We start from the raw sequence: 14,199 nt of genomic DNA on the forward strand, positions 1-14,199 counted from the left end.
TTAGGGGCAAGTGACCATGTGCTCCTGGAGTTTGCAATACAAAGGAATGCTGAAACTAAGACAAGTCAAACACGCATTCTGGACTTTAAGAGAGCTGACTTCCAAAAAATGAAGGAATTACTGAGCGGCATTCCATGGACGCCGATATTAAAAAACAAGGGAGTTAAGGATGGATGGGAGTTTTTCAAAAGTGAAATACTCAAGGCGCAAATGCAAACAGTGCCAACAAAGAAGAAAAATAAGACAAGTGCAAAGAAGCCAGAATGGATGTCCAAAGAACTTCTAACTGAGCTAAAGCTCAAAAGTGACATGCACAAGAAGTGGAAAAGGGGAGAAATCACCAAAGAAGAATTCAAACGTATAGCCAACACCTGTAGGAAAAAGGTTCGCAAGGCTAAAGCACATAATGAGCTCAGGCTTGCCAGGGACATAAAAAACAACAAAAAAGGCTTTTTTGCTTACGTTGGTAGAAAAAGGAAGAAAAAGGAGGCGATAGGGCCATTGCAAGGAGAAGATGGGGTGATGGCGACAGGGGACAGGGAAAAGGCAGAACTGCTCAATGCCTTCTTTGCCTCGGTCTTCTCACAAAAAGAAAGTCATCTTCAACCTCAGCAACATGGAATGGACGAAGGATTGGGGGAAATCCAACCCCAAATAGGGAAACAAGTTGTCCAGGAACACCTGGCCACTCTAAACGAATTCAAGTCCCCAGGGCCAGATCAGCTACACCCAAGAGTACTGAAGGAACTAGCGGAAGTTATTTCAGAACCATTGGCAATTATCTTCGAGAGTTCTTGGAGAACGGGAGAAGTCCCAGCAGATTGGAGGAGGGCGAATGTGGTCCCTATCTTCAAGAAGGGAAAAAAGAACGACCCAAACAATTACCGTCCGGTCAGCCTCACATCAATACCAGGCAAAATTCTAGAAAAGATCATTAAGGAAGTGGTCTGCGAACACTTAGAAACAAATGCGGTCATTGCTAATAGTCAACACGGATTTACCAAAAACAAGTCATGCCAGACTAATCTGATCTCTTTTTTCGATAGAGTTACGAGTTGGGTCGATACAGGGAATGCCGTGGATGTAGCGTACCTGGATTTCAGTAAGGCCTTCGACAAAGTCCCCCACGACCTTCTGGCAAACAAACTAGTAAAATGTGGGCTAGACAAAACTACGGTTAGGTGGATCTGTAATTGGCTAAGCGAACGAACCCAAAGGGTGCTCACCAATGCGTCGTCTTCATCATGGAAAGAAGTGACGAGTGGAGTGCCGCAGGGCTCCGTCCTGGGCCCGGTTCTGTTCAACATCTTTATTAACGACTTAGACGAAGGGTTAGAAGGCACGATCATCAAGTTTGCAGACGACACAAAACTGGGAGGGATAGCCAACACTCCAGAAGACAGGAGCAGAATTCAAAACGATCTTGACAGACTAGAGAGATGGGCCGAAACTAACAAAATGAAGTTCAACAGGGACAAATGCAAGATACTTCACTTCGGCAGAAAAAATGGAAATCAAAGATACAGAATGGGGGACGCCTGGCTTGACAGCAGTGTGTGCGAAAAAGACCTTGGAGTCCTCGTGGACAACAAGTTAAACATGAGCCTACAATGTGATGCGGCAGCTAAAAAAGCCAACGGGATTCTGTCCTGCATCAATAGGGGAATAGCGTCTAGATCCAGGGAAGTCCTGCTCCCCCTTATTCTATTCTGCCTTGGTCAGAACACACCTGGAATCACACTGGGTCCAATTCTGGGCACCACAGTTGAAGGGAGATGTTGACAAGCTGGAAAGCGTCCAGAGGAGGGCGACTAAAATGATGAAGGGTCTGGAGAACAAGCCCTATGAGGAGCGGCTTAAAGAGCTGGGCATGTTTAGCCTGCAGAAGAGAAGGCTGAGAGGAGACATGAGAGCCATGTACAAATATGTGAAGGGAAGTCATAGGGAGGAGGGAGCAAGCTTCCTTTCTGCTGCCCTGCAGACTAGGACACGGAACAATGGCTTCAAACTACAGGAAAGGAGATTCCACCTGAACATCAGGAAGAACTTCCTCACGGTGAGAAGGGCTGTTCGGCAGTGGAACTCTCTCCCCCGGAATGTGGTGGAGGCTCCTTCTTTGGAGGTTTTAAGCAGAGGCTGGATGGCCATCTGTCGGGGGTGCTTTGAATGCGATTTCCTGCTTCTTGGCAGAATGGGGTTGGACTGGATGGCCCATGTGGTCTCTTCCAACTCTACTATTCTATGATTCTATGATTCTATGATCATGATATTTTGGTGCTAAATTCGTAAATACAGTAATTACTACATAGCATTACTGCGTATTGAACTACTTTTTCTGTCAAATTTGTTGTATAACATGATGTTTTGGTGCGTAATTTGTAAAATCATAACCTAATTTGATGTTTAATAGGCAAAACCATGAATAAGTGAAATGTTCTGAAACTTGGTGGGCTAACAATGGTAAATGGGTTCTATTATTGTAGCAACTTTTACACCCAATAGCTGAAAAAATGAGGGAGAAAGGAGCTCCTGGAGTTTCCCCATTTATAGTAATTCTGTGCAATTATTATCACGAAAAAGTAACAAAATTGTGTTACTCTCTTTATGGTAGCAGTGCCCTTGCCACTCTTGGCACTTTCCCCATTTAACTGGCCAAGGACTCCACACAGACAAGATAAAAAGACCCAACCCTTTGTATATGTATGTATCTGTATCTGTGTTTGCAGGAGATTACGTAAGATGCCCGGCCTCCCCTCCCAACCTTTGGCAAAGAGCACAAAGGGTGTTTGTTTGCACAGTTGTGTAACAGCTTGAAATTCAATGCAGAGAAATTCAAGCTGATTGACACCATTTGCTCGGATACTCTGTGTGGCACTCTCTACCATTTGAACTCATGGCTCCCTTGTGTCCCAGTCTCTGGAGCAGCAAAACCCTTTCCTCCTCAATGGGATATTAGATATGTAGATATTTAGACCTGCCTCCCATGTGCCCTTCTCATGCCTTCTCTCTCTAAGCTTCTCTTCCCTCAGCCGCTCCTCAGAGGGTTTCATTCCTTCCAACCCTCTGACTCTTTTGACGGAAACCTTTTCTAGCCTGTCCATCTCCTTCCTAGGATCTGAAGTCTGGAAAGGCAACCGGCCATCTTTGGCACAGAAGGCTCAAGACTTTAGAAAACTACAGCTCCCAGCACCCCATAGCATTAAGTGGGGCCAAACTGCATCCATTCTATCAGTGGAGATGCACCCAAAGTCCACCTGAAGGTGCTTAGGGAAGCATTAGGAGTCACAACCTTTTCACCTTAGAGTTACACAATCCATTCTACACTAATCACAAGCCCTTGACCACATGCACGTACACACGTTGTCTTTTCCAAACTTCAGCAGAACAAACCAAAACCCCCAAAAAGTAAGCAAAGTCAGTTTGCCAAGAATTGTGCCTTGGGTGAAGAGCTTTCTGGGAAACGCACAATTTGCTGGCTCTTTAGCTCTGTCTCTCCCTTTATTAATGAATGCCTTGATTGATAACCTAATTCCGAAATCCAGCCAGTGCTGAAATTCCAACTTAATTTAATTACTTTAGTTAAAAATGAATTAAGTTCCCCCTGTTTTGTTTTTTCTTTGATCACTGAATTGATTTTTACTAGTTGGTTCCTGTCTCCAGATTAAATTGGCTATTAAAAAATGGAAACTCCTGGGACCCACAACGGAGAGAGATGCGGAAATCTCTCTGCCTTGGTTTTCTCGCCTTGCACCAAGTGCCTCCTGCAGGCCGCCCATGGCTTTCCTGTAATGGATTATGGGATTCCTCCTCAAGTATAGGATGTCCTATTGAGTGGAGATTTATCTTGCATTTAGATCTGTGCATATCATTAGCCCAGCTTTCCCAACGTGGCCACTGATTTGAGCATTTCGCTCCCTCATGCATCTACACCAGGTGCATCTACACCAGGCGTGGTCAAACTTCGTCCTGCCCTCCAGCTGTTTTGGACTCCAACTCACACCGTTCCTTACAGCCTCAGGCCCCTTCCTTTTCCTTTTCCTTTTCTCTTTCCTTTTCCATTTAAGTGGCTGAGGGGGGAAAGGAAGGGGCCTGAGGCTGTAAGGAATGATGGAATCTGGAGTCCAAAACACCTGGAGGGCCCAAGTTTGCCCATGCCTGATCTACACAGTAGAATGAATGCAGTTTGGCACATCTTTAACTGCCATGGCTCAATGCTATGGAATCCTAGGAGCGAGGCACTAGAGAAGGCTGAAGACCTTGCAAAATTACAACTCCCAGGATAGTAGGGTTGTTGTATGTCTTTTGGGCTGTGTGGCCATGTTCCAGAAGTATTCTCTCCTGACGTTTCGCCCACATCTATGGCAGGCATCCTCAGAGGTTGTGAGGCATGGATAAACAAAGCAAGGAAAGGAATATATATCTGTGGAGAGTCCAGGGTGTGACAAGAGTCCTTTGTCAGTTGGAAACCAGCATTAATGTTTCAGTTAATCACCCTAATTAGCATTGGAAAGGTTTGTCTCTTGCCTGGGGGGCATCCTTTGTTCAGAGTCATTAGCTGTCCTTGGGGCTCCTCTTCCTTCAGAGTGTTGCTTCCCATCTACTGTTCTGATTTTAGAGTTTTTTAATACTGGTAGCCAGATTTTGTTCATTTCCTTTCTGTTGAAGTTGTCCACATGCTTGTGGATTTCAATGGCTTCTCTGTGTAGTCTGACATGATAGTTGTTGGAGTGGTCCAGCATTTCTGTGTTCTCAAATAATATACTGTGTCCAGGTTGGTTCCTCAGGTGCTCTGCTATGGCTGATTTCTCTGGTTGAGTGAGTCTGCAGTGCCTTTCATGTTCCTAGACTCATGTTTGGGCAATGCTGCGTTTGGTGGTCCCTATGTAGACTTGTCCACAGCTGCATGGTATCTGGTAGACTCCTGCAGAAGAGAGAAGATCCCACTTGTCTTTCGCTGACCGTAGCATTTGTTGGATTTTCTTTGTGGGTCTGTAGATAGTTTGTAGGTTGTGTTTCTTCATCAGTTTGCCTATGCGGTCAGTGGTTCCCTTGATGTATGGTAAGAACACCGTTCCTCTGGGTGGGTCTTTGTCTTGATTGTGTTCTCAAATAATATCCTGTGTCCAGGTTGGTTCATCAAGTGCTCTGCTCTGGTTGACTTCTCTGGTTGAATTCCCATTGACACAGACTTGAGAGAGACTCAGAAAGAAAAGGAGGTGAATGTAGGAATGAATGAATGAATGAATGACTTGAAACAAAGGAAACATGCATCCTGAAGAATTCCATTCTAAGTCATCAACTAGGATGGGAGGAAAAAGCACAGAGAGCAAGAGAAAACACACAGAATCATAGAATAATAGAGTTGGAGGAGACCACAGTGGAGATTAGTGATGTGCAATCCATTTAAAACTGTGGGGTGCTGGCATTTTGTTTCTAAAGTGTTTCTAGTCCATCCCCCGAGTGGATAATTCAACAGAGGCAAAAATTCCCCTTCAGCATCAGCCAGTTACCAGTTTCTATAGAAATTGTATTTATTTCATACTGGTTGTTGAAGACTTAAACCTCATTCGACTTCATGAAATAAGATCAACTCAAAACAATGTATAATGTAAGAGAAACTAACTGGCTAAACGTACTGAGCAATTTCGCCCATTACAATAATTTAAAACAGTTTAAAAACTGTGCACAATTGGCAAGTGGAACTGAGGGACAAATACTTTCATAAAAACATGTTTCACTTGGTACCGGAATAGATTTCACACATCAGGAGTTTAGCCGGGCTGTGGCGCAGGCTGTTGAGCAACCAGCTGCAGCCAGCTGCAATGAATCACTCTGACCAGGAGGTCATGAGTTCGAGGCCAGCTCGGAGCCCCGTGTTTGTCTTGTCTTTGTTCTATGTTAAGGCATTGAATGTTTGCCTTATATGTGTAATGTGATCCGCCCTGAGTCTCCTTCGGGGTGAGAAGGGCGGAATATATGTAAATAAATAAATAAATAAAACAGAAGCCAGTCTCTGCCAGGCGATGCATTGTCCAGCGGTGGGCTATTTCAATGACAGATGACACCAGACCTTATAGGGACAGAGGACGTTGTTTGCCTTGCTGATGCAGGGCGTGGGTCCTTGGGGTCCTTGGGGTCCATGAGGGGCTTCAACTTGAAGATGCAGATGAGGAACAAGAAGAGCTCCATACCGGGCAGACTTTGTCCTATGAAGACCCTCTTAACTGCAAAGGACCCCCCCCCCCTTCCCAGCATGTGGAATCACAGAAGAATATTATTGGAAGAGACAACATGAGCCATCTAATCTCTGCTAGCCCATGACTCAGGTGCTGGGTGAAGCAGCTCTTCATCTTCAACCTCAACACTAGCCCTGACAAAAGGGCACTCAAAGGCCACCTAATCCAACCCCCCTTGTGCCAGGCAGGAAGACACAATCCAAGCACTCCCAGAAGATGGCCATTCAGCCTCTGCTTAAATGCAAGGAGGCTGCACTGAACTACCAGACAAAAGCACATTCTTCTGGTAGGGCCATTTGCTGTGGGTGAATCTGGACTGCCTTTTGAAAGTCAATGTAGTGGAATCCTGGGAGCTGTAATTTTGCGAGGCCTTTATCCTTCTCTCCTAGAAAGTGCTAGGGCCTCATAAAACTGGAATGACCCTTTGTTGAATGATTGGTTAAGTGAACGAACCCATAGGATGCTTCTCCCCAATGCATCTTCTTCATCCTGGAGAGAAGTGACGAGTGGAGTGCCATCAGTAGGGTTTCATCCTAGGCCTGGTTCCACTCAGGATCTTGATTCATGACACAGATGAAGGGTTAGAAGGCAGGATCACCAAGTTTGCAGATGGGACCAAATGGGAAGGGAGAGCCAAGACTCCAGAAGACAGGAGCAGAATACAAAACGATCCTCACAGATGAGAGAGAGGATTGGCCAAAACTCATACAATGAAGCTCAACAGGGACAAATGCAAGAGACTCTACTTAGGCAGAGAAAATGAAATGCAAAGAGACAGAATGGGGGACGATGCCTGGCTGGATAGCAGGACATGGGGAAAAGATCTTGGAGGCCTCGTGGATAGGAAGGGGAACATGAGCCAGGAATGTCATGTGGTGGCTAAAAAAGCCAATGGGATTGTGGCCTGCATCAAGAGGAGTCTAGTGTCTAGATCCAGGGAAGATATGCTCCCCCTCCAGTCTTCCTTAATGGTGAGGCCACACCTGGAATCCCACTGTGTCCCATTCTGGGCACCGCAACTGAAGGGAGATGTTGACTCTAAATTGGATGTGTCCAGAGGAGGGCGACTCAAAGGATCAAGAATCCCTATGAGGAGCGGCTGAAAGAGCTGGGCATGTTTAGCTTGCAGGAGAGAAGGCTGAGAGGAGACATGATATCCATGTATCAAAATGTGAGGGGAAGTCCTAGGGAGGAGGGAGCAGGCTTCCTTTCTGCTGCCCTGGAGACTAGGACGCAATGGAGCAACAGCTTCAGATTCCACCTGAACATGAGGGAGAACTTCCTGACCGTGAAAGAGAGCTGTTCAGCCATGGAATTCTCTCTCTGCCACAGAGGGAGTGTGGTGGAGGCTCCTTCTTTGGAGGCTTTGAAGCAGAGGCTGGATGGCCATCTGTCAGGGGTGCTTTGATTGTGATTTTCCTGCTTCTTGGCAGAATGAGGTTAGACTGGATGGGCCACCAGGTCGCTTTTAACTCTAGGATTCTATGTTATCCATGGATCATGCCCGAACCCATAATTTTGGCCTCAAAACCTGCCTTCAACTCATACATGGGCTTGACTTATGCATGGGGAGATACAATAACTGTTTTTCAGTGTCTTCAGTGGGCCTCTTCATTCTCTCCTCTTGCAGAAACAGCAAATGCATTTGCAGATGTGATATTAGTTGCACGGTGTTGGCATTCAGCAGAAGATTGTTGGAGCCCGACTGACGTGATGCAGATTTACATTGTTTAAGCACAATACAGGATCTCTGTTATTGTTTCCAACTATCACGTTTCAAGTTGGAGCATTGTATTTCTGAGCTTGCTGGGAGCGAACCCAACTGCATGGGAAATGGTTCCACTTGCAGAACTCCATTAGCACAATGATGAAGCCAGGGCACCCGTTGCTCCAATAGCTTCCTACAGAAGGGAGCCAGTTTGTACCTGTGATTTTAGCAGGGTTTTCAGGGCAGTGATTCCATCTCTTTCTCTCTGTCCTTCTCCCGCTTCTCTGGGAATCACACTCAGCAATGAGGAGAGATGGAAGCAGCTCTGGTTGCTGAAAGGATGTCCCATGTCTGAAAGGATGTCCCATCAAGGAAGGGAAAAGGAAACTAAAAGCAGCTTCCATTAAATGCATTTCCATACCATTTGAAATCTACAAATATAACATCAATCACACACTGTTGTTTTGTTGAGTTCACTGGTATTTTAGCTGCAATATTGTGTCATGGTCTGGGGAGGGCTTACATTGTGAATCTTTGCAGGGCAAAATGGGGATGGATGGCTGGGAAGGCCCTTCTCTTGCTCCCACCTCTCTCTCAAGCGTGGTTGGTGGGTCGAGGGAGAGAGGGGCCTTGTCGGTGGTGGCCCCTCGGCTCTGGAACTCCCTCCCCAGGGAGATTAGACTGGAACCCACCCTCTCCACCTTTCATAAAGACCTAAACACATGGCTGTTCCGGTGTGCCTTTGAGCAAGTAGTCTCACAAGATACTCAGCCCAATTATACCTCACTTTCAGCTACTGCACTTTATCACAGTCCCTATAGACTTTAGTGGGGGGGGGGTTATTGATACGGCTCCTCCACTGCCCAACACCATCAAATAAGCCCTACCCAGAGTTCTATGCACAAATTCTCACCCTCTGAATTCCCAGTAATTATTACTACTCAAGTTCTAAATTGCTGTTGATGTTGTTTCTTAGGATCCTAGAGTTGGAAGAGACCTCATGGGCCATCCAGTCCAACCCGCTGCCAAGAAGCGGGAAAATCACATTCAAAGCACCCCCGACAGATGGCCATCCAGCCTCTGCTTAAAAGCCTCCAGAGAAGAGTCTCCACCACATGTTGTTTATGTTGTTTTATGTGGTTATAATGTTTTAATTTTGCTGATTGTGTTTTAATCCATGTTGATCGGGTTTGTCCCCATGTGAGTCCCCTCGAGGAGATGGAGGTGGGACACAGCAAACAAGATAGATATGCTGGATTTTGTATCACAAAATCACAAGTCGGACAAGTGTCTAGGACTGTGTGATGTATTTTCGCATGATGGCCTTTTGCAGTTGGCAGATCGTAATTTTGTCAATGCTGGCTGAGTTTTTTTGGCACGGCACCCAATGTGCCCATCACCACCGGGACCACCTGCACTGGTTTCTGCCAGAGTCTTAAGTTCAATCTTGAGGTCCTGATAGAGGCTGAGTTTTTCCTGTTGTTTTTTGTCAATGCGACTGTCACCTGGGATGGCAACATCAATGATCCAAACCTTTTTCTTTTCCACAACTGTGAGGTCTGGTGTGTTGTGTTCCAGAACTTTGTCAGTCTGGATTCAGAAGTCCCACAGTATCTTTGCTTGCTCATTTTCCAATACTTTTGCAGGTTTGTGATCCCACCAGTTCTTTACTGCTGAGAGGTGGTACTTGAGGCATAAGTTCCAATGAATCATTTGGGCCACATAGTTGTGCCTCTGTTTGTAGTCTGTCTGTGCGATTTTCTTACAGCAGCTGAGGATATGATCAATGGTTTCGTCAGTTTCCTTGCAGAGTCTGCATTTTGGGTCATCAGCTGATTTTTCGATCTTGGCCTGAATTGCCTTTGTCCTGATGTCTTGCTCCTGGGCTGCAAGGATCAGACCTTCTGTCTCCTTCTTCAGGGTCCCATTCATGAGCCAGAGCCAGGTCTTCTCCTTATTATTATTATTATAATCAATGTTGATCGGGCTTGTCCCCATGTGAGTCACCTCAGGAAAATGGAGGCAGGATACAAAAATAAAATTATTATTATTATTATTATTATTATTATTATTATTTGTGAGTCAGAGTACTCTTGTTTCCACAGTTGATGCATCCTTTTTTGGTAGCCGCGCTTTTTTTATGAACTTCAAAGACTGGCAGAAACCAGTACAGGTGGTCCCGATGGTGATCGGCACATTGGGTGCCGTGCCAAAAGATCTCAGCCGGCATTTGGAAACAATAGACATTGACAAAATTATGATCTGCCAACTGCAAAAGGCCACACGACTGGGATCTGGACGCATGATCCAAAAATACATCACACACTTGGGAAGTGTTTGACTTGTGATTTTGTGATACGAAATCCAGCATATCTATCTTGTTAGCTGTGTCATACAACGTTGTTATTTTTTTTATTATTATTATTATTATTATTATTATTATTATTATTATTATTATTATCCCTACCAATTCTAGAAATCTATAATTCTGAAGGTTTTGAATCCAAGAGACAGCTTTGTTATTTCCCTTTTCTCTTGGAAATGTGTCCTTCTCTTTCTATCTTTTTTTTTTAATCCATTACTTTACGTAAACATAAACCAAGCTTTTTGCACCATTTGCAATTGCTCTCTGAGCAGAAGTGCATGTGATCTTCCTAAGGAGAAGAGATGTTGCCCCTTAGGGACTCATTTCCAGCCTCAGCTTCCATGGACTGCAGTTAATACAGAGACCGAGGATATAAAGTCCATGAAAACCCTTTCTGGTAATGTCTTTGCTTTCCGCAGTTGCTCTCCAAGGGGCTGCTGGGTGCAAAGATTTCCTATGATCTAAAATCACACCAAGAAAAACTCTTCCTCCGCAAATATAATCCCAAGCCCCTGCCTCAGGCCGGCCTTGCCTTTTAAATGAACCACTTCCCTTGGGAGAAAGGAGCCATCCCCTGAGTGATCTCTATCCCTGCTCTCTTCTGCACCTTTTCCCAGCAATAAAATATCCATATTGGGGATCTGGTGTGTGTGTATATATATGTGTGTGTGTGTGTGTGTGTGTGTGTATATATATATACACTTCCAATTGTGGTGATCAGAATATTAGTTTGAATCAAGGAGTGCATCTACACTGGGGCATTAACGTAGTTTATTGACACCACTTTAGCTATTGTGGCTCACTGCTACAAAATCCTGGCAGTTCACTATTTGCCAGAGAAGGCTAAAGACCTTGTGAAACTATAACTCCCACCCATGAATGAGGTCCAGTCCAAGAACTGCACAATACATTGTGGGTGGAAAGCTTTGGATGCTGCAGCAACCATATCAAATCATAGAATCATAGAGCTGGAAGAGACTATATGGGTCATCTAGTCCACCCCCTTCTGCCATGCAGGAAAAGCACAATCAACGCACTCACAACAGGTGACCATCCAGCCTCTGTTTAAAAGCCTCCAATGAAGGAGCTTCCACTAGACTCTGAGGCAGAGAGTTCCACTGTTGAACAGCTCTTACAATCCTAAGGTACTTCCCAAGAAAAGTGGTCTACATGGATATAGATGGACACTTGTGCATGGAACCCTAGGGGATTTTCATTATACATCTATGCTAACCATGAATCCTAGACTGGAGTGCACAGGAATAGAGTGGGCGACACCTGCCTTGACTACAATCCATGTGAAAGGGATCTTGGAGTTTTGGTGGACCACAATGTTGCACTATAGCCCTTTTCACTCAGCACCACACAGAGTCCAGTATGAGCATAGCAGTTAATTTATGAAAGCATGTACAAAAGGGAAAATTGGCATTTCCCAAAACGCAGTAGAAAAGGTGCTATGAAATAGCAATGGTTCAAAAATACAAAGATCAATAGTCCACGGTAGCAAGGTACACAAAATCCATGAAGTCAGGAACAAGATATACATCCATAAGCATGAAAACAGGAACTTTTCCAAGGCAAAAGTATTTCAGGAACAAAGGCAAACTTGAGAACTAAACATGAACCTGATGTCTGCTCTGAAGAGACCAGGAAAATACCACTCTATTTAAGCTCCAGCCTGACCAAGAAGCCGTGAGGTCATCCCTTCGGCACCTGGGTTTCAAGGACTGTTTCTCACAAAGTCTTTCGGACCTTCTAATTAACCTTTCAGAGAAGAGCCACCAAAAACCTCGAATCCCTCTGAGGAGTATTTTAGGGAGTTGAGGGTGTTTACCTTGGAGAAGTGAAGGCTGAGAAAAGGGACATGAGAGTTAAATATCTAAAAGGATTTCCTACTGAGGAGTTGCAAGCTTGTTCCTGCTGCTCTGGAGAATGAGACACAATGGATACGTGGGATCAAAATGCAAACATTAGGAAGAACTTCCTGACAGCTGGAGCTGTTTTGAGAATGAAATATAGACTGCCTGGGAGTCCCGTGAGTCTCCTTCTCTGGAGGTGATTAAGCAGAGGCTGGATGGTCATCTGTTGGAAGGGCTTGCATTGTGTCTTCCTGCCTGGCAGAAGAGGGTTGGACTGGGTGGCTGTGAGGGAAGCCCCTCCAACTCTACGATCCTATTTCCTTGTGGAATGGTTATGACTGTATCAAATTCCAGCTGTGAATATATAATGTAAGGATGAAACTGAGGAATGTGGTGGGAATCATAGCCTTGTTTCCCTTTAGTAAAGTTCTGGATAGTTTTCTTATGCTTTTCAAAAATCTTTAAATAATCTTTCCCTCTTATTACCAGTTATTGCCCCAGAGACATACACATGGTCATGGGACAGAGACAGTCCTGGTTGCGATCACAGATGAACTTCGTCGCCAGTCTGATAGTGGCGGATCAGCGCTTCTGGTACTTCTCGACCTTACCGCAGCGTTTGACACTGTTGACTACGATCTAAAGATTCACCGTCTCACCATGTCCGGAGTTCGCGGTCAGGCCCTCAATTGGTTCAACTCATTTCTGCGAAACCGGAGCCAATGCGTGGAGTATATGGATCAAGTCTCTGACAGATCTCCCCTCCTATGTGGGGTCCCCCAAGGTGCACTTCTCTCCCCTCTTCTCTTCAACATCTACGTTAGACCCCTTGCTAGTTTGGCTCGGAGTTTTGGCCTAGATTGCTATCAATATGCGGACGAGACCCAACTCCTTCTGCGCCTGGAGCCTGGAGCAACGTCAATACCAGACCATTTCACCTTATGTCTGGAGGCTCTGTCGAACTGGCTACGTGCTAGCAGACTGAAGGTGAACCCGGCGAAGACTGAGATTCTCTGGCATGGCCGCTCGACTGGTCTGACCCACTTGCTCCCCACCTTCGATGGTGCTGCCCTATCTCCTTCGCCTTCCATTAAGAGCCTGGGTGTCGTTTTAGATTCACAGCTGACAATGGAAGCTCAGGTCGCTGCTGCCAGCAAACAGGCCTTTTTCCACCTACGACAAGCGAGGCAACTGGCACCCTATCTATCTGATGAGGCTCTGGCAACGGTCATCCAGGCCACGGTCACGTCTAGGCTGGACTATTGCAACGCCCTGTATGTTGGCCTTCCGATGTCCACGACCCGAAAGCTCCGTATTGTTCAGAATGCGGCAGCCAGGCTACTCACAAGAACACCCATGAAATGCCACATCACACCAGTGCTGCAGCATCTGCATTGGCTTCCCACTGATTACCGTGGTCTATAGAAGATGCTAGTTCTGACCTTTAAAACTCTTTACGGCCAGGGCCCATCGTACCTTAGGGACCGTCTCTCCTTCTCCCATCATCGGAGGTCGCAACGACCATCCCAACGAGACTTACTTTATGTACCGGGTCCTAGAGAAGTGCACTTGGAAAGGACCAGGCACAGAGCTTTTTCTGTTTCTGCCCCTGCCTATGGAATGCCTTGCCGCCCTAGATGAGAGCCATGCGTGAGTTGGGGCCTTTCACCCTCGCACTCAAGACCTGGCTCTTTACTAGAGCTTTTAATCTATGTTAATTTTATCAATATTTGTATGTATGTATTTTTATCCTTTACAATTTTATCTTGTAAATCGCCTAGAGCATCTTGGATGGAGGGCGATTAATAAGTAATTAAATGATGATGATGATGATGATATACCGTATATATTCGAGTATAAACCGACCCGAATATAAGCCGAGGCACGCAATGTTACCACAAAAACTGGGAAAACTTATTGACTCGAGTATAGGATGGGGGTGTGAAATGCGGCAGCTACTGGTAAAATGTAAAATGTTTCAAAAATGGCTACCCTTTCTGGGCACTGAGTAAGATATTTGAAATTCCCTGT

The sequence above is a fragment of the Anolis carolinensis genome, chromosome 1 (genome assembly GCF_035594765.1).
Source record: "Anolis carolinensis isolate JA03-04 chromosome 1, rAnoCar3.1.pri, whole genome shotgun sequence".
NCBI classification, from domain to species: Eukaryota; Metazoa; Chordata; class Lepidosauria; order Squamata; family Dactyloidae; genus Anolis; species Anolis carolinensis.